Genomic DNA, 27,902 nt, shown 5'->3' on the forward strand with positions numbered 1-27,902 from the left:
TGACTCTAGAATGTTTTTGTACGATATGGGTATCACATTAAAGGTATTAATGGGGGTTTTAAAAGGGAGTGGGCCTTAGTTGTATATGTGAAGGCGTTTTCGAGATATCGATCAAAATGTGCACCAGGGTGACCCAGAACATCAACTGTCGGGTACCGCTAATTTATTTATATATGTAATACCACGAGTAATATTCCTGTTGATTTCGCAGGTGTCACACCCATTATACAAAGTTTTTCTAAAGTTATATTTTGCGTCAATAAACCAATCCAATTACCACGTTTCATCCCTTTTTCATATTTGATATAGAGTTATGGCATTTTTTAATTTTTCGTAATTTTCGATATCGAAAAAGTGGGCGTGGTTATTGTCCGATTTCGGCCATATATCGATTTTTGCCCAAGTTATCATGTTAACGGCAAAGCTCAATGACAGGTGGTCGACTGTGTATAAAAACTGGGCGTGGCTTCAACCGATTTCGTCCATTTTCACATAAAACAGTTATCGTCACAGAATCTATACCCCTACCAAATTTCACAAGGATTGGTAAATTTTTGTTCGACTTATGGCATTAAAAGTATTCTAGATGAATTAAATGAAAAAGGGCGGAGCCACGCCCATTTTGAGATTTTCTTTTATTTTTGTATTTTGTTACACTATATCATTACTGGAGTTGAATGTTGACATAATTTACTTATATGCTGTAAAGATGTCAAGTTTTTTGTTAGAATTTGATTAAACATTTTTTTTTTAAAGTCGGCGTGTTCGCACTCCGATTTTGCTAATTTTTATTTAACACACAAATAGCTATATGAGTAACGTTTCTGCCAAATTTCATCATGATATCTTCAACGACTGCCAAATTACATCTTGCAAAACCTTTAAATTACCTTATTTTAAAAGTGGGCGGTACCACGCCCATTGTCCAAAATTTTACTAATTTTCTATTCTGCGCCATGAGGTCAACCCACCTACCAAGTTTCATCGCTTTATCCGTCTTTGGTAATGAATTATCGTACTTTTTCTGTTTTTCGAAATTTTCGATATCGAAAAAGTGGGCGTGGTTGCAGTGCGATTTCGTTTATTTTAAATAGCGATCTGAGATGAGCGCCCAAGTACCCACATACCAAATTTCATCAAGATACCTCAAAATTTACTCAAGTTATCGTGTTTACGGACGGACGGACGGACGGACATGGCTAAATGAATTTCTTTTTGCGCCCAGATCATTTTGATATATAGAAGTCTATATCTATCTCGATTAGTTTATGCCGTTACGGATTGCCGTTATGCGAACAAAGTTAATATACTCTGTGAACTCTGCTCAGCGGTGGAAGATGGGCGCCAAGGAACCCATATACCGAATGCAATATTTTATTCTCAGTATTTACTCAAGTTATTGTGTGCGCCGACAGATGGACGGACGGCTGGATGGACATGGCAAAATCTATTCCTTTTTTCATCCTAAGCATGTTGATATATGGAAGACTATATTTATATCTCAGTTCATTTATGCCCGTTATGTTACCAAAGCTAATACACTCTCTATAACAAGATTTACCTTGTATAGCTTTAACTTAAATTTAGATGTGTTTTTGTTATTTCAAATTCTTGGAATCTTATTTTTTATTTACACGACTGAATTAGGTATAAATAGCGCCCACAAAGTTAATATCGCTGTATTTTATACTTTAAAAGTGGTAGAAACAGTTTAATATCGAAATGCATTTACAAAATCAGTTTGTGTTGCCGTTGGTCCTGCTTATCTGCATTTTAACCAATACGGAAGGGCAACCTGGCCAAGGTTCACAGGAAATACGGCAAGTTAGACGTAGAAGACCACGACCCCCAGCTGAGAGTGAAGTAAAAATATATGGTAATAACGAATATATTGGCACTGGTTACTTAGTCAGTGAGAGTTTGGTGATTGTAAAAGCGTCTGTTCTAAGAACTGGAAAACGTCTCTCCTTTCGAGCTGGTGGGCAAGAACGCGATCCGTGTTCTTCTCATAGTAGGCAGCAATATATGCCAGCTGTTGTTAATTTGAGGGGTGCCTTTCGAATTGGTCCTACATTACAAACAACATCAATTGACACTGTTCCAATAGTAGATTTGGGAATACGAGGAATTCGACGCTTTTTGAAAGATGGTGGTGTGGAGGTAGAAGTAGAAGAAAATGACTGTTGATTGGAATATCACCCTATCTCGACTGAGCGCCGAATTTCGAAACATTTTTATATAGGGCGATTTCGAACCAGCAGTTTAGATATGGTGATATTCTGCTCAGCAGTCAAATTGATTATATTTATTTCTCATATCATGTAAAAATAAATTGTTATAAGTGTGAGTGAATAAATATTTTTTATTATATGCAATGAAAGTATGACGTATATAAATGAATTAAGTTGTGAGACCAAACTTTGATCTCTTCCCAAAGCAGTCGGTTCTATGTACCGGAGCGACTCGGGATTTTTCCCGACCAAAGACTGTCATTTCAGTGTAACCCCATTTAATTTGTTGCGTCCCTCCCACAAATTGTCATCCTCCCAGCAGCTCCTTGCAGCGGGACTGCTCTATATTCTCTTGCTCCGGGGAGGTATCGAACCCAATCCGGGTCCGTCTCCTGACCCCGGTCCTGAGAAATGGGTTTGCTGCGTCTGCCGGAAAAGAATATTTTTAGGACGGTCATACCCTTGTCAGTGTGTCTCGTGCCAGGGATGGTAGCATCGGACAGGTTGTTCTGAGCTAGATCCCAAAACCCGACGTCCTCGTAACTTTTATGAATCTTTTGTGGCTCCTTTGCTGTTCACGCCCAAGAGCGTCCCGTAGACTACGACTTAGCGCCCCCACCCACTACCACTGCTACCCAGCGCCACTGCTCAGCAAGCCACAACAAGTACCCGCTGCTGCTCGCGTCCCACGGCGCCACCAACTCATACGACCGCTCGCACTCTTAACTACAATATGCGTAGTAGAGTCGGTAGCAATGTCGAGCATCAGCCCCTGCCCTATTTATTCTCCCCCTCGTTTCCGGCAGCAATCGTCTAGTTCAGGGAAAGAGACTCTTAGTCCCTACCACCTTTTCCAGCACAGAATATATATGTTTGCGACATCCGCCCAATGCAGTTCCTGCCTTCTGCCACTTTCCTTGATTTTCACCGCGACGGCAACCCCCGACATCGGTCGCAGGGACAGTGTCTTAGAACGTCAAGACTTATCTGTCCGGTCAGGCGATGCAAACAAATCAATCATCAACATCTACATCAATCCTGCCACCTGTTGCCCCAGTGGATACCGCCCTAATATCAGCGCCTTACTGACTGGCAATAATCGCATTACCTTAGGCGATTTCAATGCCCATCACGGTCTATGGCAGTTATATTAATCGTGAACGCAGGACTCGTAAACTGCGTCAACTGGCAGCCGATGGTAACATTGGCATCTGACCATCTGCCTATACTTATTTCACTCGAGCGTACCGCCGACTTCATCTTCGCAGAAAAACGCACTTTCATAAACTTTAAAAAAGGAAAGTGCGATGAATACAAATCCTTTACAGACAACCGCTTCGCTGCCTTCCCTATCACGACTGATGCTCGCCAAGGGGAGCGTGCCGGCAGAATTCCCGAAATTCGTCCTCACTTTCTGGCGGAGGAGGCAAATATAGCGATAGAACGTGGTCTTATAAGACAGCTCGATCCAGGCGACCCCCAAATAAGGGATATAAACCAACGCATCAGATTGCTTGCGGATGAACACAAGCGGGCGAAAAGGGAGGAGCATCTAAGCGGTTGTAACCTCTCTGCCGGTGTCCACCGTAAAGTCCCTATCGAATCCGTCTAAGCACAATGACAAAATTTCCACCGCCTTTGGCTATAAAGTGCTGTCGGATGCGAAAAAATGCGCGAGCGCCTTTGCCGACAATATATAATGCATTCTACGGTTGACAAAGTTAGACGGAGGGCCAAAAGACACGCACATAAACATAAATTAATCGCGTCTTCAATTACCATCACCGCCAAAGGGGTTGAGGATGCCATCGGTCATGCTAAACCAAGCAAAGCAGTGGGCCCAGATGGCATAGCCGTGTCGATGCTTAAAAGCCTATGGAAAGAGGGTTTCAAATATTTAGCACATGTCTTCAACCTGTCTCTTTCCACCTTTGTCATTCCCGAAAAATGGAAAATGGCCAAGGTGGTCCCGCTTCTAAAGCCTTGGAAACCAGCTAACATAGGAGATTCATATCGCCCGATATCTCTCCTATCGCCCGTAGCCATACCACTTGACGCCATTTTGCTTCCCTATTTCAAAGAAAATTTGCAACTAAACCAAGCAAAAAAGCTTGTCATTAGCATGGCTTTAGAAAACTTCATAGCACAACCACCGCGCTAAATGCCATTAGCACCCAGATAAATTTCGGCTTAAATCAAAACCCACACCACAGAACAGTACTCGTTGCGATAGATCTATCAAAAGCTTTTGATACGGTCAACCACGGCATGTTACTGCAAGACCTGGAAGGGTGTACCCTTCCACCAAGTCTTAAAAGGTGGACCGCAAATTATCTGGGTGGTCGGCAGGCATCGGTGCATTTTAGAAACGCAACATCAAAGCCAAGAAGAATTAAACAAGGGGTGCCACAGGGTGGTATCCTATCACCGCTTTTGTTTAACTTCTACATATCAAAGCTACCTTCGCTTACTATCGTTTCCTACGCCGATGACTGCACAATAATGGCCACAGGCCCAGGCCCACAGATCGATGAGCTTTGCAACAAAATAAACGGCTACCTCCCTGATCTCTCCAGTTTTTTCGCCTCGCGAAACATGGAATTATCACCGACTAAATCATCCGCGACCTTATTTACAACATGAACGTCCCAAATGTGGACCACTTTAAACATCCACATCGATGGTACCACGCTACCGACTGTCCTACACCCCAAAATCTCGGGTGTGACGTTTGATCAGGATCTACGTCTTCGTGGGCGTGCAGCCGCAATTGTACCGAATATCCAGAGCCGTAATAAAATGCTCAAATCCCTTGCTGGCAGTACTTGGGGAAAATACAAAGACACGCTCATTACCACTTTCAAAGCAATTGGCCAGCCGATTGCATGCTACGCCTCCCCTATATGGTCGCAAAGCCTAAAAACTTCTCACTGGAAGAAGCTAAAGGCCTACCAAAATACTGCTCTCAGAACCGCCTCGGGTTGTCTTCTTATGTCCGTCTACATAATGAGGCGAGAATACTCCCCATCAAGGAGAGAAATGATAAGCTAACCAAACAGTTCCTGCTGAATACCCAGAAACATGGGCATCCCAACAGACATTTGATTGATGAGCCAACACCGCCCATAGGCTTAAGGAGTCATCTACGTGGAATGACTACTTCAAGGCCCTGGAAAACAGCTGATCCAACGAATTGTATGGAAGTCAATTTAATCTATTGAAGCCATAGAATAACGCGTTAGTCATAACGATACCATAGCCAACCATTTTTTGAGGATTGTATTTTTCGTTTGAAATTTTTCGTTTTGCTATTTTATGAAGTTATGACATTTTTTAGGTTAAGGTAACAATAAGAGCTGCCAATATACATTTATCTATGATTAAGTGAAAATATGGTTACGAATTGGGCGTTATGAATATGGCAAGTTTTCTAGAGCCTTTAATGAGGCGATATTTTACCAAAATAGGATTTTACTTTGGCAACAGGTGTCGCTGTATGTCGAACTGATCGAGCTTTTAAAAAAAAAAACCCTTGGAAAGCGGTGCCACTATTTAAAAAAAAATACTTGGCGCATTTTACCTCCAAGGAAATTTAAGCCTAAATTTCGTTTTCAAATGCCGTTGTGCTTGTTTTTTGTTTCTCCTACAAATTGGAGGGACGGAACCTACGTGTCCATTGCCGACATAAATACACTCGAGGTGTTTGCAAAACCATTGCTTCGGGGCAATCCCGTTTAGAAGAACTTGTTTTCCAATTGAAACAACTTTTTTCTAGGTTGTTGATGTTTCTTTGCAAGGGACTTTAACCTACACTGAAAGAAAAATACTAGTAAAATCAACGGAACAACGGGTCAATTCAACCGAAATTTCTGCCAATTTTTTTCGATCGTAACAAGATGTTAAATCAACTGCGCACAAATCGTTGATTCATAATTGACCGTTTTAGTAGTCAAATGAACAAAAAAAGTTCTTGCGACAGGTTTGTACGTAAGTATATGTAAATACGCATGCTTGCTACATATACATACATACGTATGCACCTACTTAAAAAAAAATTATGTAAGGTGCGATAACCTTCGAAGAGATCTAAGGCCGAGCTTCTCTTCCAATTTGCGTCGTGCTCCTTTTTAATTTTCGTACAAATTGGCGGGACGGCACCTACTTGTTTTATGCCAACTCCGAACGGCATCTGCGAGGCAGATGAGTTTTCACTGAGAGCTTTTCATGGCAGAAATACACTCGGAGTGCTTGCCAAACACGGCCGAGGGGGGACTCCGCTTAGAAAAGTTGTCCTATAATTGAAAAACATTATTTCTAAAATTTTGATGTTGCTTTGGGCGGGGTGTGAAATCAGGGCATTCGGTGCCACTACATTCACACCACGGTTGCACTTAAAGCGGAGTCATTGGTGCCGTTTGTCGTATCGCTGTAGTCGTATCCCTAACGTAATCAGCTGTTTATCGTTACGGCGGAAAACCAAAAACCAATTGGTTGGCTACGATACGGTTACGACCTTAGCGGCACCAATAATCAGCTTTTACAGGGTTACCGATACGGTTGCCGATAACGCACCAATGTCTGCAGCCTTTCTAACCGAACTTCAATTGGGCGCACATCAAATATGCTGGCACACATTCAACATTATACACTTCATTATATTGTTTTATTAAACGCACTTTCACCAAATTTTATATTTTATTTGATTTATAGTTTTGAACTTCGCTTTGCAAATAGAAATGAAAATAGTAGTCACAAAACTGTTTCTCAATTCTTTCAGTTGCAGCTCAGCTCATTCTCAATTTCTTCTCTCGCATGTAGTTGCCACACTTGACTGTTTCGAACAAAATTTTAGTATAAATGTTTGACATAACATTTTAATTAGAGAACTTGTAAGCTATAGAAAAGTAAAGAATAAAATCGCAGGAAGGTAATTCACCACTGGAGTAACTTTACATGTAATTCAGCAAGTTTAATTTTCGTAACACTTCCAAAACAACTCAAACTTTAATGTTGTCGGAAACATCAACATTTAAAAAGTATGTTTTGTATTATCTTATTAGATACGTGCGCGTGAGTGAAAATTCGTAAAAACTTTAACAAAATGTTACTAACTTCGGAAAAATCCTGCTCGTTCAAACAAAACTTTTGCAAGATGAGGGCGCAATTTTACATTTCGCTTGGAGGGGAAGTTGCAAAGTTGAACCCGATAAATATCTCATAATTTTTTGCGCAGTAAATTCAAAAAAGGGTTTTTCGTTTTGTATTGATAACTGAAAAACTAGTTTTTTGTTGTTTTCCCATTTTGTGTGTTTTTCGATTTGGTGGTTTTCTTATTTTGGTGTTTCTTTTTTTTAACAAGTGGCACCATCGTCATAAGTACAATGTAGAGAGCACAGTGAGCGTAAAATACTCTTTGAATTTTTCTCATATATTGACTGTTGATCGCTGTTGAAATGACCAGTGAGATCAGTTGTGTTAACAAAAAAATCAGTTAGATTGATTAGGAATCTGTCAATTTTTACATAATTTGTTATCTTCAGAGCGACAATTTATCTTCTGTTGAAACGACTAAACTAATTTGTTCCCTGACAAAGAACTCGTCGAATGAACCGTAATTCGATCAATTTTACCGAATCTCCGTTTAGTCAAGAACAACAGAACAGATTTGTTGATTTTAATAGCACCATTTCTTTCAGTGTAAAACTTTCAATGTAATTGGCGTAGAACGCTACTACCATCCCAGCATACACAGTACCTAAAGTTTTCTAGTGCACTTCTAAACGAAAACTAGATTAGAGAACTAGGTTAGAATTCGATTATAGAATGTTTTGGGAAACATTGGAAATTCGATGCTGTCAGAGTTATCGATTATTTGTAGGACGTGATCACTCTCCTTACTGTTATACAAAAGTATGAAAAATAGCCAAAAGTTTTGCCAAAATTTTGGTAGTTTGTTAGTTTTGTTTGATGGTGTGTTCAATTTATACTTAATATTTAAGAGTTCATGAACTTAACACCGGAAATGAACAGAAGGAAATTTACAAAAACAAATCTACATAACACACAAAGTAATATAGAGTCAAAAGGTCTCAATTGTGTTGTTAGTGTAAAAATGAGATAAACTGAAATAAAAAAGAAAACAAATACAAGAAGGATGCCTAGTGGTTAAGGCTATTGCAGTTTAATTCGCGGTTCGAATCTCGGTGAAACCTTTGATACATTACGAAATTGCTGATGATGGTTAGGTGGTGGTTTTCGAAATGGTACCATCGCAATATGCCAGTAAATATTTCTTTCTTTTCAGCTTATCTTAAACAAACTTAATAATTGAATATTCAGTTGTTGTCAGCCGGTGTTAAGCTGACGAATCTTTAATTATTAAATATAAAATATTGGTAGTTGCAAAACCAGTTTTTCATTTGTAATAATTAAAAGTTGTAAGTGAAAATTTATAAAAAATAGTTAAGGAGTGGAACTGAGCAAAATGTTAGCATATTATTTGACTGGCATTAGGAAGAAAACTTGCCCGATCTATATTTCAAATCAATGCAGAGCTAAATACTGAAGGAATAACCGACAGCGAAAATTTCGTTTAGGTTAGGTCATGATGTCATAAACCAAGCAAGCGAAGTCTTTACTGCAATAAAAAGAAAATAAAAAAATTTTAATTCAAAGATTTTACTCGGCTTAATGCTACGTAGGTCTGGCCTTTGACGAAAAGTGCAGATCCAAGATTCACCACTGCCTTACCCATCGTACAACCTTGCATTTTGTGAACTGTTCAAGTCCAACATAGCATAATAATCGATTGTAAGATTACCTCCGTTCCCTAAGATTTTTCTAAATATCTCAATACGTGCACCCCCTAGTGAAACTGTTTGTAATATATTTTATACTGTCATCGGTCTCTTTGAAATTTCAAGTCTTCAGCTCATAGGGAAGTTACTTTAGAACCGATCTCAAAATTCCAAATTTCTAATTATTTATCAAATATTATTGCGCCACCTAACGGAATTTTTTTCTACTTTTGTTGCATTGTCTCGGTGTCTTAATCTATCTGTAAAGTTTCACGTTTGTAGCTCAATAAAATGTTACTTAAAAATCGATTGCGAGATTTAATAATACAATGGAAATAAAAATATAATAAAATTAACACTAAACAAGTTAGGATGGGTCTGCCCTGATGGGCACAGCCGAAGACTTCATAACTTTCATGAATGGGTATGGGATTGCAATTGATTATCCCATTCGTAATATCCAAATAATCGGCTGTATAAGGTAAGAAATATATAGTGAACAGATGTACATACCTAAACGATTTTTAAGATAAATATAAAATAAAACAAGTAAGGAAGGCTAAGTTCGGGTGTAACCGAACATTACATACTCAGCTGAGAGCTTTGGAGACTTTTGACATCAAAAGTATTCTAGAACAATTAAATTAAAAAGGGCGGAGCCACGCCCATTTTGAAATTTTCTTTTATTTTTGTATTTTGTTGCACCATATCATTACTGGAGTTGAATGTTGGCATAATTTACTAATATACTGTAAAGATTTTAAATTTTTTGTTAAAATTTGATTTAAAAAAAAAATTTTTTTTTTTTAAAGTGGGCGTGTTCGTCATCCGATTTTGCTAATTCCTATTTAGCACACATATAGTAATAGGAGTAAAGTGCGTGCGAAATTTCATCATCATATCTTCAACGACTGGCAAATTACAGCTTGCAAAACTTTTAAATTACCTTCTTTTAAAAGTGGGCGGTGCCACGCCCATTGTTCAAATATTTACTAATTTTCTATTTTGCGTCATAAGGTCAACGCACATACCAAGTTTCCACGCTTTATCCGTCTTTGGTAATGAATTGTCGCACTTTTACGGTTTTTCGATATTTTCGATATCGAAAAGGTGGGTGTGGTTGTAGTCCGACTTCGTTCATTTTAAATAGCGATCTGAGATGAGCGCCCAGGAACATACATACCAAATTTCATCAAGATACCTCAAAATTTACTCAAGTTATCGTGTTTACAGGCGGAGGGAAAGACGGACGGACGGACGGACGGACATGGCTAAATGAATTTCTTTTTAACCCAGATCATTTTGATATATAGAAGTCTAGATCTATCTCGATTAGTTTATGCCGTTATGGATTACCGTTATGCGAACAAAGTTAATATACTCTGTGAGCTCTGCTCAGCTGAGTATAAAAATAGGTAGATACTTTGTGTGAAGATGCAAAGTTTCACCTTTTTTGTGGTCTGCATGTAAGACCTATGACAACGAATCACGTATTTCAACAATATACGACGTAAACGTAAGTATTTGATGAGATTTGAAGCTTGTAGCCGTAAGAAAGGGGCAAAAATGACAGTTTATATGGGGTATATAATAGATATACCACCGATCTCAATGATGTTTTTGGTCGAAAAATTTACCCTTTCGCCATTTTTTTTTGCAGGCTCGAACATTATTTTTTTGGACATGCGTAGTGGAACTTTTTTTCCTGAGCCCAAATCCTATCGAAAAATCGATAGCGCGATATCGGTTAACTTTCGTCCATACAAATTTACCGAGGTTAGTATATATACACTAAATATATCACCATATATATACTAAATATACCACCGATCTCTATAATTTTTTCAGGCAACAATGAATGCTCTATACGTAAGCATTCGGTGAAATTTGAAGCTTCTAGCTGTTAAAATGGGGCAGTAACTACGAAAAGCTTCTTATCTGAACAATCGGTTGTGGAGGATATAGACTATATATATGACCGATCTCATCCATTTTTCAGACAGCAATATGTGCAATATAAGAAAGCATATGATGAAGTATGAAGCTATAATCTGATAAATTGAGGAAGATATGACAAGAATCCTCTTTTCTGAAAAATCGGTTGTATGGGGGATATATGCTATAGTGATCCGATCCGGCCGGTTCTGACAAATGTCTAATCGGACATCTAAATATAACCGCTTACCAAATTTTATCAAGATATCTCAAAAATTGTTTGAGAAGTTTGCATACAAACAGACAGAAGGACGAACGGACATGGCTAAATCAACTCAGCTCTTCATCCTGATCATTTCGGTATACTTATTGCCGGGTCTATCTCTTTTCCTTTAAGGACTTAAAATTTTGAGATTCGTGACAAAGCAAATTTTCTTGAAAGGTATAAAAAAAACATTCGAAAAGGAAAATAATAAAAACAAGTAAGGAAGGCTAAGTTCGGGTGTAACCGAATATAAAATACTCAGTTGAGAGCTATGCAGACAAAATAAGGGAAAATCACCATGTAGGAAAATTAACCTAGGGTAACCCTGGAATGTGTTTGTATGACATGTGTATCAAATGGAAGGTATTAAAGAGTATTTTAAGAGGGAGTGGACATAGTTCTATAAGTGGACGCCATTTAGAGATATCGCCATAAAGGTGGACCAGGGCTGACTCTAAAATTTGTTTGTACGATATGGGTATCAAATGAAAGCTGTTAATGAGTATTTTAAAAGGGAGTGGACCTTAGTTCTAAAGGTGGACGCCTTTTCGGGATAACGCCATAAAGGTGGACCAGGGGTGACTCTAGAATTTGTTTGTACGATATGGGTATCAAATGAAAGGTGTTAATGAGTATTTTAAAAGGGAGTGGTGGTAGTTGTATATGTGGAGGCGACCAGGGTGACCCAGAACATCATCTGTTGGATACCGCTAATTTATTTATATATGTAATACCTGCCAAGAGTCCAAGGGCTTTTGATTTCGCCCTGCAGGACTTTTTCATTTTCTTCTACTTAATATGGTAGGTGTACCACCCATTTTAAAAAGTTTTTTTCTAAAGTTAGATTTTGCGTCAATAAACCAATCCAATTACAACGTTTCATCCCTTTTTTCGTATTTGGAATAGAATTATGGCATTTTTTTCATTTTTCGTAATTTTCGATATCGAAAAAGTGAGAGTGGTCATAGTCGGATTTCGGCCATTTTTTATACCAATACAAAGTGAGTTCAGATAATTAGGTGAACTGAGTTTAGTAAAGATATATCGATTTTTGCTCTAGTTATCGTGTCAACGGCCGAGCGGAAGGACAGACGGTCGACTGTGTATAAAAGCTGGGCGTGGCTTCAACCGATTTCGCCCTTTTTCACAGAAAACAGTTATCGTCCTAGAATCTAAGCCCCTACCAAATTTCACAAGGATTGGTATATTTTTGTTCGACTTATGGCATTAAAAGTATCCTCGAAAAATTAAATGAAAAAGGGCGGAGCCACGCCTATTTTGAAATTTTCTGTTATTTTTGTATTTTGTTGCACCATATCATTGCTGGAGTTGAATGTTGACATAATTTACTTATATACTGTGAAGATATTAACTTTTTTTTTTTACATTTGACTAAAAAATTTTTTTTTTTTAAAGTGGGTGTGGTCGTTCTCCGATTTTGCTAATTTTTATTAAGCATACATATAGTAATAGGAGTAACGTTTCTGCCAAATTTCATCATGATATCTTAAACGACTGCCAAATTACAGTTTGCAAAACTTCTAAATTAGCTTATTTTAAAAGTGGGCGGTGCCACGCCCATTGTCCAAAATTTTACTAATTTTCTATTCTGCGTCATAAGTTCAACTCACCTACCAGGCTTCATCGCTTTATCTGTCTTTGGTAATGAATTATCGCACTTTTTCGATCTTTCGATATCGAAAAAGTGGGCGTGGTTGCAGTCCGATATCGTTAATTTTAAATAGCGATCTGAGATAAGTGCCCACGAACCTACATACCAAATTTCATCAAGATATCTCAATATTTACTCATGTTATCGTGTTAACGGACAGACGGACGGACGGACGTGGCTCAATCAAATTTTTTTTCGATACTGATGATTTTGATATATGGAAGCCTATATCTATCTCGATTCCTTTATACCTGCACAACCAACCGTTATCCAATCAAAGTTATAATACCCTGTGTACAAGTACAGCGGGTATAAAAAAAGGCTAAAATGTGTGTTAGTTGGCCGCCGGTGTTTGAAGAAATGCGTTGGTCGATTTTCTTTGAACTTTCAAATAATTTGCGTATACATCACGCGGTGGTTATTACATAGGTTTGGTTGCGATCGACGCACAGGCTATCGAGATATAAGCCAAAACGTGGATCCTGGTACCCCTAGAATGTGTTTATACAATATGGAATATCAAATGAAAGCTGTTGATGAGTGCTTTAGTAGAGAATAATATTCATACCCCTGGGTGACTACGGTCTCCACTACCCTTAGTATAGGCATGTTGAGCTTGCCAAAGAAGTGACGGCTCCATCCTCCTCCTGATGCAGTCCTCTAGGAGTCTTTCGAGTGATTTTATCAGAAAAGAATATACGCTTATAGGCCTATAATCATTTAGTTTAGAGTGGGAGGTTTTCCCTGTCTTGGGGATAAAGACGACGTTGACTTCTCTCCACGAGGCTGGTACGTAATTGAGCCCAAGACAACCTATAAACATCCCTTTTATCCAGGGCCTTATAAGTTCGGCAGTATACCGTAGCTGAGCCGGAAAAATTCCATCCGGGCCCGGCGATTTATAGGGCTTGAAGGTCTGTAAAGCCCAATCAATCCGTTTAGCATCTGTGATTTCGCTTATTAGCTGATCATTTAGGTGACCCTCCGCTAACTATATTTGAAGACACACCCGCGATTGCTGGGAAGTGTGTATCCATAAGCAAGTTTAGGGTTTCAGCGCTGGAGTCCGTCCAGTGCCCATCTGGCTTTTGGTCGTAATCCTGGAGCAGCTCCAGGATCTCAGCTGGGTCGGTTGGCGTCACTGGAACCCATGCTCTAGCCCTTGGTCGTGAGGGGATATCACGCTCCTCCACTACCTTGAGGCGCGCCCGGATATACCACCCCTATCAGCGTGACGACGGCCCTATAGAGGTTTACGGACCTGGCGTCGTCACAGGCAATTAACTTGACATTGCCCTGGAAGCACCCTGCATTGGTGTAGGATTGCGGTGGACCAGGGTTGTCTTTCTTAACCTTAATGGCCACCGTAGCGATCGTGGCCTCGATCCACTTCCGCTGTTGTTTCGGGATCCTGCCATCTTCGCTGCTCTCGTCTATAATGCCAATGATCTGCCGAACCTTGGCAATTTCGGCGAAAGACCGCGTCTAGCCTCCCTGCGTCTTGGCCCTTTTCGGTGCCGTGGGGTTGGATTCATCCATGGACCGCTAGCGTTTCGAGGTTTCATCACTCTCGACTAAAACTTTTAAAATTACTTGAACTAAAAAATTAAAAATAAATAATAATAACCAAACTAAAAAATAGAAAATAATTTTCAATTAAAAAGAGTTTATATAACAGTAGTAGACGGTCCAACAATCATTTATAGTTAATCACCTCAAAATAAAATTATAATAAAATTTAAGTTATCAGCAGAGTAATTTAATTCATAGTAAAAAGCGTGGGGTACTTGATATTGAATGTTACAATCATTCTATTGGCAACTCTATGAGAGGAAAGATATGAAATGTAGTCAAATGCACCACACGCTTTTTAATCTGAATTAACTATAAACGATTGTTTGACCTTCTACTACTGTTATATAAACTCTTTTTAATTGAAAATTATTTTCTATTTTTTAGTTTGGTTAGCTATAAAAGCGTGTTTTTTTTAGTTTTTTTAAACAATTATTTATTCATTCTCATCATGTTGATATATGGAAGTATATATTTACCTCGATTCGTTTATGCCAGTTATGTTACCAAAATTATTACACTCTGTGTGCAAAGTAAATGGAGCTATTTCAAAATCGTTTAGATAAAGAAGTAATTCTGGGGAGTATTGGAGCTTACCTTTATAAAATATCCAAAATGTCATTCTTTCTACTTATCACTGTGTTGTTATTTCCGCGACTGCGAACATTTCGCAATTGTTGGTTAGGTTAGGTTGAACTGGCCGGTCAATAAATACCTCACATAGATTGAATATGCCCATAGTGTTGCCAAACGGAAGAACTCCAATCAGGTGCCTAGATTTATGTTATAGAATAAATCCGTCTATACTACAGTTTTCTAGGACCCAGCTTAATTGCAGCCTCAAGATCCGGCATCTGTGCAGCCCCTAATAGCTGGAGCGTTGACCTGGAGAGCGCAGTACATGAACATAGAAAGTGCTCAACCGTTTCTTTCCGCAGCTCACACTTCCTACATTCGGTGTTACTGACGAGGCTTAACTTATAAGCATGTGATTACAGGAGCCAGAGTCCAGTCAGTATGCCCATCGTGAGCCTTAAGTCTTCTCCCTCCAAAGATATGAGCCACTTTGTGAGTCTAATATCGTAGGCTTTACACATGATCGTAGAAATTTTCCAGTTCCGCGCTTTTGTCCACGCCTTTCCTGCTTGATGGATCATATGCAACTCCTGTCTCCTTTGATTTCTCCCAAACGGATTGGGACATCTATCGGGGAGTGTTGCACCCTCCTTTGCCAACCCATCGGCCTTTTTATTACCTTCTTTGCCTTTATGACGGGGAAGTAAAGATTTGTTGTCCGGCCTGAGCGAAGTTCTTCTAATGCTTCTTTGCATTCCAGAACACTTATTGATGAAATATTGTGTAAGATTATTGCCTTAATTGCAGCCAGGCTATCAATATATATATATATAAATAGATGCAACAGTAGCTTCCAGAATTTTCTCTGCTATAATTTCTGCTTGAAAAAAGCTGCAGTAATCTGGCAGCCTGTAGGATCTACTTATTTCTGGGTCGACACAGTAAACAGCAGACCCAGCACTTTCCATTAATTTGGAAGCATCTGTATACGCGTGTGTAGCATATTCTGCCGTTTCTACTTGCCAGAACCAACCCTCCGGCACAATTTTTTCCCCAATTCCTCTTTCGAAACTCAGGCACTTGACCATATATTCCGTTTGCCCGATATTAGATGGCGCTATACTTCTGTGGACATAAGGACTGCACTCTAGCTGCCCCAAGGCCTTAAGCCTTATTGCCGTTGCTATCGCGATGTTTTTGGCCGTTAGGTATGCAGGCGGTATGTGTAGAATGGCATGCAATGTTTTGGGGCTATTCAAAGATTATTTTCTGGACAGTCCCGCTACTGTTTTTAAGATCATATATTGGTATATCGCATTAGTTTTACATTGCATTTTCTTCGTGCGAATCTGTGAAAGATGAACAGACGTTTAAATCCATAACAAATAAACGTCTCATTAAACTTATGGTAAGATCTTGAGTTGTAAGTGTTGTTGCTGAAAATTTAGTGCACTGCTCCGCACTCTGATTCTGTAGCAGTGTACGACGGAATATTACCAGCTTGAAAACAGATAAGACTAATTACGTGTTCCCTTTATTTGTTCACATGTCAACTTAATAACGGAATTCAACTTTGCAAATACATACGGGCAAGTCCTTGGAAACGGCTGTGTTATGACCTGATAACCTGAGCCTGGCGAAACTGAGATATCAGTTTAACGAGAATGTCTTGTGATGCTGCCAACCGCTAAAAAGTGTGCACTCGCTTTTTCCAGGAGTTTCAGCCTGGGGTGGGTAAAATTGTTAGCGATTGACCAAGCCCTTTCTCCTCAGACTATTACCCTAACAAAACTTGGTTTGCACACTAAATAGCCACAACTCCAGACTAACCGTCTCCCTCTTTGTGTCATTCATGCCGCTGATGCAGCGCCTGTTTGTAACCTTGGCGACTGCTCTGCACCCGCCCTACCATGGCTTTGTTGGTGTTATTCAAGCCCCTTTGTACCCCCTACACCTCTTTCTATACCCATACCTATATATAAGGTCTATATAAAGTACAAGTAAGCGATATATGGCTTCTAAATAGAATAGTGAATTGAAGTTTGCTTACAATCTTTAATGGTTAAAAGTATATAAGTGATCCGGCCTATGAAAAGGTGGCTTATGACTCAAAAAAGAAATTGCGAGAAACAGCTGTTAAAGATAAACAATGCATTTCTTCAGTTTCGTGGTAGTAGTAATTTTTTTTTGAGGATTTGTTCTAGGTCCATCTCTTTGGAATGCCATGTATGATGACGTGCTACAAATCGACCTTCCCGGAGGCACGGAGATTGTCGGCTATGCAGATGATATTGTCGAATATTGGCGAATAATGCCCAATATCAGCGGCCCAGGCGAAGGCACCCGTCAGCTATTATCCAACGTAACGAGCTCTATAATATTATAAGCAGCACCAGCATGGCACGAATCCAAAAAGTCTACCAAAAAGTTATACTAGCAGCCTTCCGCATTACTGCTGTACGAATAGCATGTGCATATCGGACGGTGTCCGACCACGCGATCCATGTTTTATCCAGAAAAATCCCTGTAGATCTAATCTCAAGTGAAATGGCCGATTTGTATGGCATTGGAATCAGCCGACCATTTGAAGATGCTAAGAAAAGCGCAAGGTCACGAACAATAGTTGTTGGCAAGAACGGTGGGAAGAATCGAGGAAAGGGCGCTGGACCTTCAGACTAATTCGGAGTATAGCGGAATGATATGAGCGAAAACACGGCGAACTAAATTACCACCTCACACAGATATTGAGCGGGCGCGGCGGCTTTAAGGAATATCTACATAAGCGAGGGATAGAGGAGGATCCTTTCTGTCCACACTGTCCCTCCGAATTGGAGAGCGCAGAACATGTAATGTTTCACTGCCCTCGATTTTACGGCGAGTAAAAAAAATATGTAGTCAGTCGCACCGCGAAAAACCTCAAAAATAAACGACAGCGACAAAATTCGTCTCTTGTTCTGCAGTGACTTTAAATTAAGCAATACGCATCTAGCTTCATACGTCGGAATGGGTTCAGAGAAGCGTAAGCTGCGCAAAGCAAAATATACGAATGCTTTCTGGATCCGCTCAATTCTTGCAATATGGCACTGATAATACGGCGACCAAATGAAACAGGCATACTCAAGTTTAGAGCGCAAAAACGCTGTATACAAAATCTTTAGCGTGTAAGGGTCAGTGAACTCCGAGCTATGACGCCCAATGCTTTGTTTTCACTATGTCAAAATCACTGACATCAAATACTGACATAACTGTCACCATGGCGATTTGGTGTCAAATGTGTTTTCATTACATATTAAAAACTGGAATGAAGTCGATATAGCAGTGTGTGCCAAAGACTGTCAGCAAATTGTGGTGTCAGTCGATTGACATCCAGTTTTCACCACTGACGTCGAACGTTAATTAAATATTTTTGACAGCGATGGGGTCATTTTGGGACTATTTCGGAATCATTTGGGGTAACTACCGGCATCATTTCTGGTTCCTTTTCGGGTTCCCTCCGGGATCCCATCGGGGTCATTTCGGGACTTTTTCGGGATCATTTGGGGTACCTTCCGGCATCATTTCTAGATGGTTTGGGGTATCCGTCCGGGATCCCGTCGGGGTCATTTCGGGACTTTTTCGCGACTAATACGGGATCATTTGGGGACCTTTTCTGCATCATTTCTGGAGGGTTTTAGGGATATTTTCTGGATGGCTTTTTGAGATCCGTCCCTGAGCCCGTCAGGGTCATTTCGGAACTTTTCCGGGACTATTTCGGGATCATTTTGGTACCCTTCAGGGATCATTTCTGTGTGGTTCTCTGGATAAGTCTAGAATCGTGTCGCTGTCATTTCGGGTTTTTTTGGGACTATTCCGGGAACTTTTGGTGACCCTTCCGGGGCATTTCTGGATGGTTTTCGGGATCTGTACGGGATCGTTTGGGGACCCTTCCGGCATCATTTCTGTGTGGTTCTCTGGATAAGTCTAGAATCGTGTCGTTGTCATTTCGAGTTTTTTTGGGACTATTCCGGGAACTTTTGGAGACCCTTCCGGGCATTTCTGGATGGTTTTCGGGATCCGTCCGCGATATCGTCGGGGTCAATTCGTGGCTTTTTCTGGATAAATTCGGGATCATTTGATGGATCCTATCTGGTTATCAGTTCATATAGATCTTTTGTTTTACTCAATTACAAAAATAAAGTGCATTAGACAGAAAAAAATGTTTAAACAGATAACTTGATAAGCAGGCTAACGTGAATAGCCCATACATTTCATTTTCTCCTTGCGGACGGGGCCGCGGGTAAATGCTAGTATATTTATAAAGAGAAAAGGAACTCACGCGGAAAGAGCAGCGCAGGCTGTTCCACTTGGCAGATACCTCAAATCGCGACATCTTTAAAATATCCGTCACATCTTGCCATTGAGCCTCCCTCAAATTCCGGTCCCTGTATTGAGACGAACGAAAATTCAAGGTCCCCTCCCTGACCTCAACTTCCTGAAATAGCCTCTCCGTTTGCTCGGCTGTCCATTTTTCAGTCAGTTTTCGCACCCGCTTCCTTTTTTCAGTGGTACTACCGACTGGGTGAACGAAAATTTCAGAATTTGAAGCTGACTTATCCATTACGTCCTCCAACTACTCCAACCCCAATCGGCAACCCTACTAAAAATGTCCCTATTGTAATGCGGAGTGAAATACCTTTCGTTTGATACCCATGTCGGCATATCTCATGCAATTTTTTAAAATTTCGAATAGGTGGCAACCCTAAATGGCAACCCTACTCAAAAATGTTCCTATTGTAATGCGGAGTGAAATACCTTTCGTTTGATACCCATATCGGCATATCTCATGCAATTTTTTAAATTTCGAATAGGTGGCAACCCTAAATGACAACCCTACTCAAAAATGACCCTATTGTAATGCGGAGTGAAATACCATTCGTTTGATACCCACATCGGCATATCTCATGCAATTGTTTTAAATTTCGAATAGGTGGCAACCCTAAATGGCAACCCTACTCAAAAATGTCCCTATTGTAATGCGGAGTGAAATACCTTTCATTTGATACCCATATCGGTATATGTTATGCAATTTTTTTTTAAATTTCGAGTAGGTGGCAACCTTGTGAGACATTCTGAGTGGCAACACCTAAGTAGAAAGTCTTAGAAGGTGATACATTATCTCTGTGCCAAATTTCATTTAAATCGGTTGAGCCGTTCCCGAGATCGTTCGGCTATACAAACAAACAAGAATTGCTCGTTTAATGAGAGATTTGCCAGCATGTTGGCAAACCTTTTTTGTGTGTCAAACGTTTCCAACAGCGCTGGCAAACTGAAATTTGGTCGTTTTCACTTGGATGCCATTTTGTCTGACATTGAGCTGTCAAACCTGACTCCAAACGCAACTGACACTATTTGGCAACCCGTTTTCATTATTTTGGCAACATTTGACGACATATATGCCATAATGAAAACGTGGCTTAAGAAATGCAAGCATGGCATACGATTTCGAGATGCAACGGATAATATGGTTTGCGAAAGTAAATTTTGAGTCAAAAGTTACTCCCAGATCTTTTATTTCACTAACCCTTATTAGAGGCGAGTTAGATAAATAGTATCAGGTAGAGGTTTACTCCGATAACTTTATCGGCGGCGGCGGCGTAGTTTCTATTATATACCGGCGGCGGCGGCGTGAGTGGCGCGCCGGCGTACGCCGGTATTCTTACTTTAAAAAGCTTGATTTTTCTATTTAAAAAAATAATATTTAGGAAAGGTTTTGTCCACCTACAATTCCCGATGTGCGAACAGTAGCAATCCCGACCACCAGAACGCTACCACGCCTCCTGACCCTCACACCATATGCCAGCACAGAAGCTATAGGACAGCGACTTCGAACTCATATGTACCTTCGTCGATGTTACTGTCCTAGAAGCTCTAGGTGTAGCTCCGAACACTTTCTAACGGATGTTTTTGTCGCGCTATGCTGCCGAGCTACACCAGAGAAAGACCTTGAAACGTTAGGGAGTGATTATTCGGATGTCATTGCGTAACTCATGGGTGAAAATCGTATAATCCTCGGCGCATTTACATAATTAAAATTTTACAAGGACCCTGGATAAAATTTTTAAAATGTAGACCAAAGTTTGAAGATGTTTGCGTTCACAACATTGATTTAAACGATATTTTAGAATGAAAATCGAAGGATTTTAAGTTGAAAGATGTTAACTGCTGTTTTCCGGCCTTATGATATAAGAGCTCATTATGGGTGATCGCATAGCTTCAGTTTTCAGACTAGTTCGACTGTTCACTACGTTAGGATAGTAGCACACACGGTAATTAGTTTGACTATCTTGGTAAAGCTTTTGCTTCGCCACTTTGAGTGTTCTTGCGAAGGACAGAGCCTCACTTGTAAATATATGTGCTTACGTATTCACATTTGTAAAAGGGGCTGTAACGTGAAGGTGATATTTAAACTTGGTTGATAGACTATAATCAATGTGAGTCACTCCAAGGGACTGGTTGGGGATAGGGCCGCCAACTTTAGGAAATGTCAAACCGGGATACTTGGGTGTTGAAGGATTAAGTGTGAAAATCAAAATTAACATTTCAGACGCTATTGCAGTTTCGCAAATAAACAACAAATCTTTGAATGTAAGCCCAAGTGATTTTTCAAAGCCTTATCATATATCTTCAACTTGAGTATGATGTAAGAATCATTTAAAGGACTGTTTATGCCCCTAGAACCTACTAAAGGATTTTGCATCACTGATTTCGCTATTCTTTCAGCCAATGGCAATGTACATTTTTTTTTTAAATCGGCACTTTTTTGGATAATTTGCTTTTTTTTTACCAACTTGAGGGCAATTTGAGAACATGTTCTCCTTGGGTAATTATACCTTTCATGAAAATGAAATGGTATATTAATTTCGTCACGAAACCGAAAATTGTAAGTCCTTAAAGGAAAATAGATAGACCCACCATTAAGTATACCGAAATAATCAGGTTGAAGATCTGAGTTGATTTAGCCATGTCCGTCTGTCCGTCTGTCCGTCTGACTGTTTGTATGCAAACTAGTCCCTCAATTTTTGAGATATCTTGATAAAATTTGGTGAGCGGTTGTATTTGGGTGTCCGATTAGACATTTGTCGGAACCGACCGGATCGGACCACTATAGCATATATCCTCCATACAACCGATTTTTCAGAAAAAGAGGATTTTTGTAATATCTTACCCAATTTAACAGATTGAAGCTTCAAACTTCACCATATACTTTCGTATATTGCACGTATTGTTGCCTGTAAAAATTGATGAGATCGGTCGTATATATATTATATATCCCCCACAACCGATTGTTCAGATAAGGAACTTTTCGTAATTACTGCCCTATTTTAAGAGCTAGAGGCTTCAAATTTCAACGAATGCTTACGTATATAGCATATATTGTTGTCAGAAAAAATCATAAAGATCGGTGGTATATATAGTATATATATGGTGGTATATATAGTATATATGTATATATATTTTCGCAAATTTTAGCCCCATTTTAACAGCTAGAAGCTTCAAATTTCACAGAATACTTACGTATATAGCATATATTGTTGTCTGAAAAAATCATAGAGATCGGTTGTATATATAGTATATATCTCATACAACCGATTGTTCAGATAAGAAACTGTTCGCAATTTCTACCCCATTTTAACAGCTTAGGTATATAGCATATATTGTTGTCTGAAAAAATCATAGAGATCGGTTGTATATATAGTATATATCTCATACAACCGATTGTTCAGATAAGAAACTTTTCGCAATTTCTACCCCATTTTAACAGCTATAAGCTTCAAATTTCACCGATTGCTTACGTATATAGTATGTATTGTTGTGTCAAAAAATCATAGAGTTCGGTGATATATATAATATATATATGATGGTATATATAGTATATATATATATTTTTTTTTTTTTGCGATTTCGGCCCCATTTTAATAGCTAGAAGCTTCAAATTTTACCAAATGCTTACGTGTGTAGCATATATTGATGTCTGAAAAAATCATTGAGATCGGTGGTATACATAGTATATATCTCATACAACCGATTGTTCAGATAAGAAACTTTGCGCAATTTCTGCCCCGTTTTAACAGCTAGAAGCTTCAAATTTCACAGAATACTTACGTATATAGCATATATTGTTGTCTGAAAAAATCATAGAGATCGGTGGTATATATATTATATACTTCATATAAACTGTCATTTTTTCCCCTTTTTTACGGCTAGAAGCTTCAAAATTCATTAAATTTCATCAAATAGTTACGTTTACGTCATATATTTTTGAAAGACGTGATTCGTAGTCATAGTTTTTACATGAAGACCACAAAAAACGTGAAACTTTGCATCCTCACACAAAGTACCTACCTTTTTTTATACTCAGTTGAGCAGAGCTCACAGAGTATATTAAGTTTGATGGGATAACGGTTGGTTGTACATATATAAAGGAATAGAGATAGATATAGACTTCCATATATCAAAATAATCAGGATCGAAAAAAAATTTGATTGAGCCATGTCCGTCCGTCCGTCCGTTAACACGATAACTTGAGTAAATTTTGAGGTATCTTGATGAAATTTGGTATGTAGGTTCCTGAGCACTCATCTCAGATCGCTATTTAAAATGAACGATATCGGACCATAACCACGCCCACTTTTTCGATATCGAAAATTTCGAAAAACCGAAAAAGTGCGATAATTCATTACAAAAGACAGCTAAAGCGACGAAGCTTGGTAGATGAGTTGAACTTATGACGCGGAATAGAAAATTAGTAAAATTTTGGACAATGGGCGTGGCACCGCCCACTTTTAAAGGAAGGTAATTTAAAATTTTGCAAGCTGTAATTTGGCAGTCGTTGAAGATATCATGATAAAATTTGGCAGGAACGTTACTCCTATTACTATATGTCCGCTTAATAAAATTTAGCAAAATCGGAGAAGGACCACACCCACTTTTAAAAAAAATTTTTTTTAAAGTAAAATTTTAACAAAAAATTTAATATCTTTACAGTATATAAGTAAATTATGTCAACATTCAACTCCAGCAATAATATGGTGCACCAAAATACAAAAATAAAAGAAAATTTCAAAATGGGTGTGGCTCCGCCCTTTTTCATTTAATTTGTCTAGGATACTTTTAACGCCATAAGTCGAACTAAAATTAACCAATCCTTTTGAAATTTGGTAGGGGCATAGATTTTATGACATTAACTGTTTTCTGGGAAATGGGCGAAATCGGTTGATGCCACGCCCAGTTTTTATACACAGTCGTCCGTCTGTCCTTCCGCATGGCCGTTAACACGATAACTAGAGCAAAAATTGACATATCTTTAATGAACTTAGTTAACGTGCTTACTTGAACTCACTTTATCTTGGCATGAAAAATGAACGAAATCCGACTATGACCACGCCCTCTTTTTCGATATCGAAAATTACGAAAAATGAAAAAATGCCATAATTTTGTACCAAATACGAAAAAAGGGATGAAACATGGTAAGGTAATTGGATTGTTTTATTGACGCGAAATATAACTTTAGAAAAAACTTATTAAGTAGAAGAAAATGAAAAGTTCTGCAGGGCGAAATAAAAAACCCTTAAAATCTTGGCAGGCATTACATATATAAATAAATTAGCGGTATCCAACAGATGATGTTCTGGGTCACCCTGGTCCACATTTTGGTCGATATCTGGAAAACGCCTTCACACCAATCCCTTTTAAAACTCTCATTAATACCTTTAATTTGATACCCATATCGTACAAACTCATTCTAGAGTCACCCCTGGTCCACCTTTATGGCGATATCTCGAAAGTCCACCTATAGAACTAAGCCCCACTCCCTTTTAAAATGCTCATTAACCCCTTTCATTTGATACCCATATCGTGCAAACAAATTCTAGGGTCCCCCCTGGTCCACCTTTATGGCGATATCTCGAAAATGCGACCACCTATATAACAACCACCGCTCCCTTTTAAAACCCTCATTAATACCTTTAATTTGATACCCATATCGTACAAACATATTCTAGAGTCACCCGTGGTCCACCTTTATGGCGATATTTCGAAACGGCGTCCACCTATAGAACTAAGGCCCACTCCCTTTTAAAATACGCATTAACAACTTTCGTTTGATGCCCATATTGTACAAACAAATTCTAGGATCACCCCTGGTCCACCTTTATGGCGATATCTCGAAACGGCGTCCACCTATGGAACTAAGGATTACTCCCTTTTAAAATACTCATTAACACCTTTCTTTTGCTACCCGTATTGTACAAACAAATTCTAGGGTCACCCCTGGTCCACCTTTATGGCGCTATCTCGAAACGGCGTCCACCTATGGAACTAAGGATTACTCCCTTTTAAAATACTCATTAGCACCTTTCATTTGATACCCATATCGTACAAACGCATTATAGAGTCACCCCTGGTCCACCTTTATGGCGATATCTCGAAAAGGCGACCACCTATACAACAACCACCACTCCCTTTTAAAACCCTCATTAATACCTTTAATTTGATACCCATATCGTACAAACACATTCTAGAGTCACCCTGGTCCACCTTTATGGCGATATTTCGAAACGGCATCCACCCAAGGCCAACTCCCTTTTAAAATACTCATTAACACCATTCGTTTGATGCCCATATTGTACAAACAAATTCTAGGGTCACTCCTGGTCCACCTTTGTGGCGATATCTTGAAACGGCGTCCACCTATGGAACTAGGGATTACTCCCTTTTAAAATACTCATTAACATCTTTCATTTGATACCCATATCGTACAAACGCATTCTAGAGTCAACCCTGATCCACCTTTATGGCTATATCCCTAAATGGCGTCCACCTATAGAACTATGGCCCACTCCCTCATAAAATACTCTTTAATGCCTTTCATTTGATACACATTCCAGGGTTTCCCTCGGTTCATTTTCCTACATGGTTATTTTCCCTTATGTTGTCACCATAGCTCTCAACTGAGTATATAATGTTCGGTTACACCCGAACTTAACCTTCCTTACTTGTTTATTTTATATTTATCTTAAAAATTGTTAAGGTATGTAGATCTGTTCACTATATATTTCTTATCTTATACATCCGATTATTCGGAGATTACGAGCGGGTTAAGATTATTGTTCAGCCCCATTCATGAAAGGTATGAAGTCTTCGGCATAGCCGAAGACAGTCCCGTTTTTACTTGTTTTATTTGAATTCATTAATCATTATTAATTAAAAAAAATATATGCAAAGTGAGCATATAAATTTATTATAAAACTTTTCTTTTAGTGTTTTGTTTTAATAACTTGGTGATTTGGGTGATGCAAAGTCCGTGTTATGCCGACATCGAAAGCGCCGGTTTTTTACATAACTTTTGAACAGTTAGAAAGAGCTAATTTTCGCAATTAGTTTCTTATAACTGGTAGTGATGCGCATCCCCCAGCGGGTTAGGGGTTCAGAATATACTCGCGGTAGGTATGCCTGTCGTAAGAAGGGACTAAAATACCAGATTCAAGGGGTTGTGTAGCGCAACCCTTTCAGGTTGCCAGCGCAATATATAGCTTCTCCAAACCCAATTGTCAACCTCACGTATCCGTGGCGAATCCTGTTTCATTAACAGCCGAGGCTCTGGCAACCCCGAACTCCTCATGGATGTAGGGGTAGCGAGGGCGGGATGGCCAAGAAGGTCGCATTTGGTTATATAACAAAATATTCCCGAGATGGTCGGGCTTGGTATCGGAACGTGCCGGATCTGCATCCGGCAAGGACTATCAACATCGATAACACTCCCCAAGGCCTTCGGGGAGTGTCCTTATCGCTACAACAACAACAACATGCGCATCCATTGATACCACTTTTGACCATGTCCGACCAATTTTCGGCATGAAAAATAAATGGCCTAAACAGTCTTAAACGAGTAGAAAATATAGTAACGCGCCGGTGCCGCCGCCGCGCCGATATTTTTGATATTCGGCGGCGGCGTGCAAAAAACGACCAAAATCGGCGGCGACGGCGGCGTTTGTCGGCGGCGTATATCTCTAGTATGAGGTATCAATGACATTAACGCGTTTTGAAAAAGTTATATGAAAGCATTTTTTTAAGTTAAGAGTTAACCAGTTGCTATTACACCATGTACTTAAATTATCCCAATCTAATTGCATCAATTCAGAGTCATGCTGACTATGAATAAGTGAATAGATTTTTAAATCATCTGCATATAGTAGAAACCTAACTGCAGAGAAGCAAGAGCGAATGTCATTAATGAACAATATGAAGAAAAGTGGTCCTAGGATGCTTCCTTGTGGGGCACCAGAACAGGCAACGAAAGGCGAAGACCTCACATTGTCCACAATAACCCTACACCTGCGGTTTTGTAGGTATGATTCAATCCATTTTAGAAACACTGACTGGAGACCCATACAGGCCAGCTTCTTAACCAGGACTACATTAGAAACCCGATCAAAAGCTTTAGAAAAGTCCGTATATACTGCGTCATCCTGACACCCAGACTGAAAAGCTGCGATGCAGTCATCAGAAAAAATAGCTAAGTTAGTCAAAGTTGAGCGTCCGGGAAGAAAGCCATGTTGCTCCGGACAGGTTGCAGGTTAATAAATATGCATATCACTACCAATACTTAATATATGTTTATAAATAAGAATCAAATCAGAACGACCTCACGTTGCTGCCATTCCCACGTAGTGAAGAGGCCCCCAAGCAATTTGTGAATGCTGGTATATGATGGGAGGTCGTCGTAAAGCAATTTTTGTAAAAATTTGTTGAACCTTCTCAATTTTATAGGAGTTATATTCATAGAAAGGATTCCATATTATTGAGCAATATTCAAG

Source organism: Eurosta solidaginis, chromosome 5, assembly GCF_040869045.1.
Source record: "Eurosta solidaginis isolate ZX-2024a chromosome 5, ASM4086904v1, whole genome shotgun sequence".
In the NCBI taxonomy this organism is placed as follows: domain Eukaryota; kingdom Metazoa; phylum Arthropoda; class Insecta; order Diptera; family Tephritidae; genus Eurosta; species Eurosta solidaginis.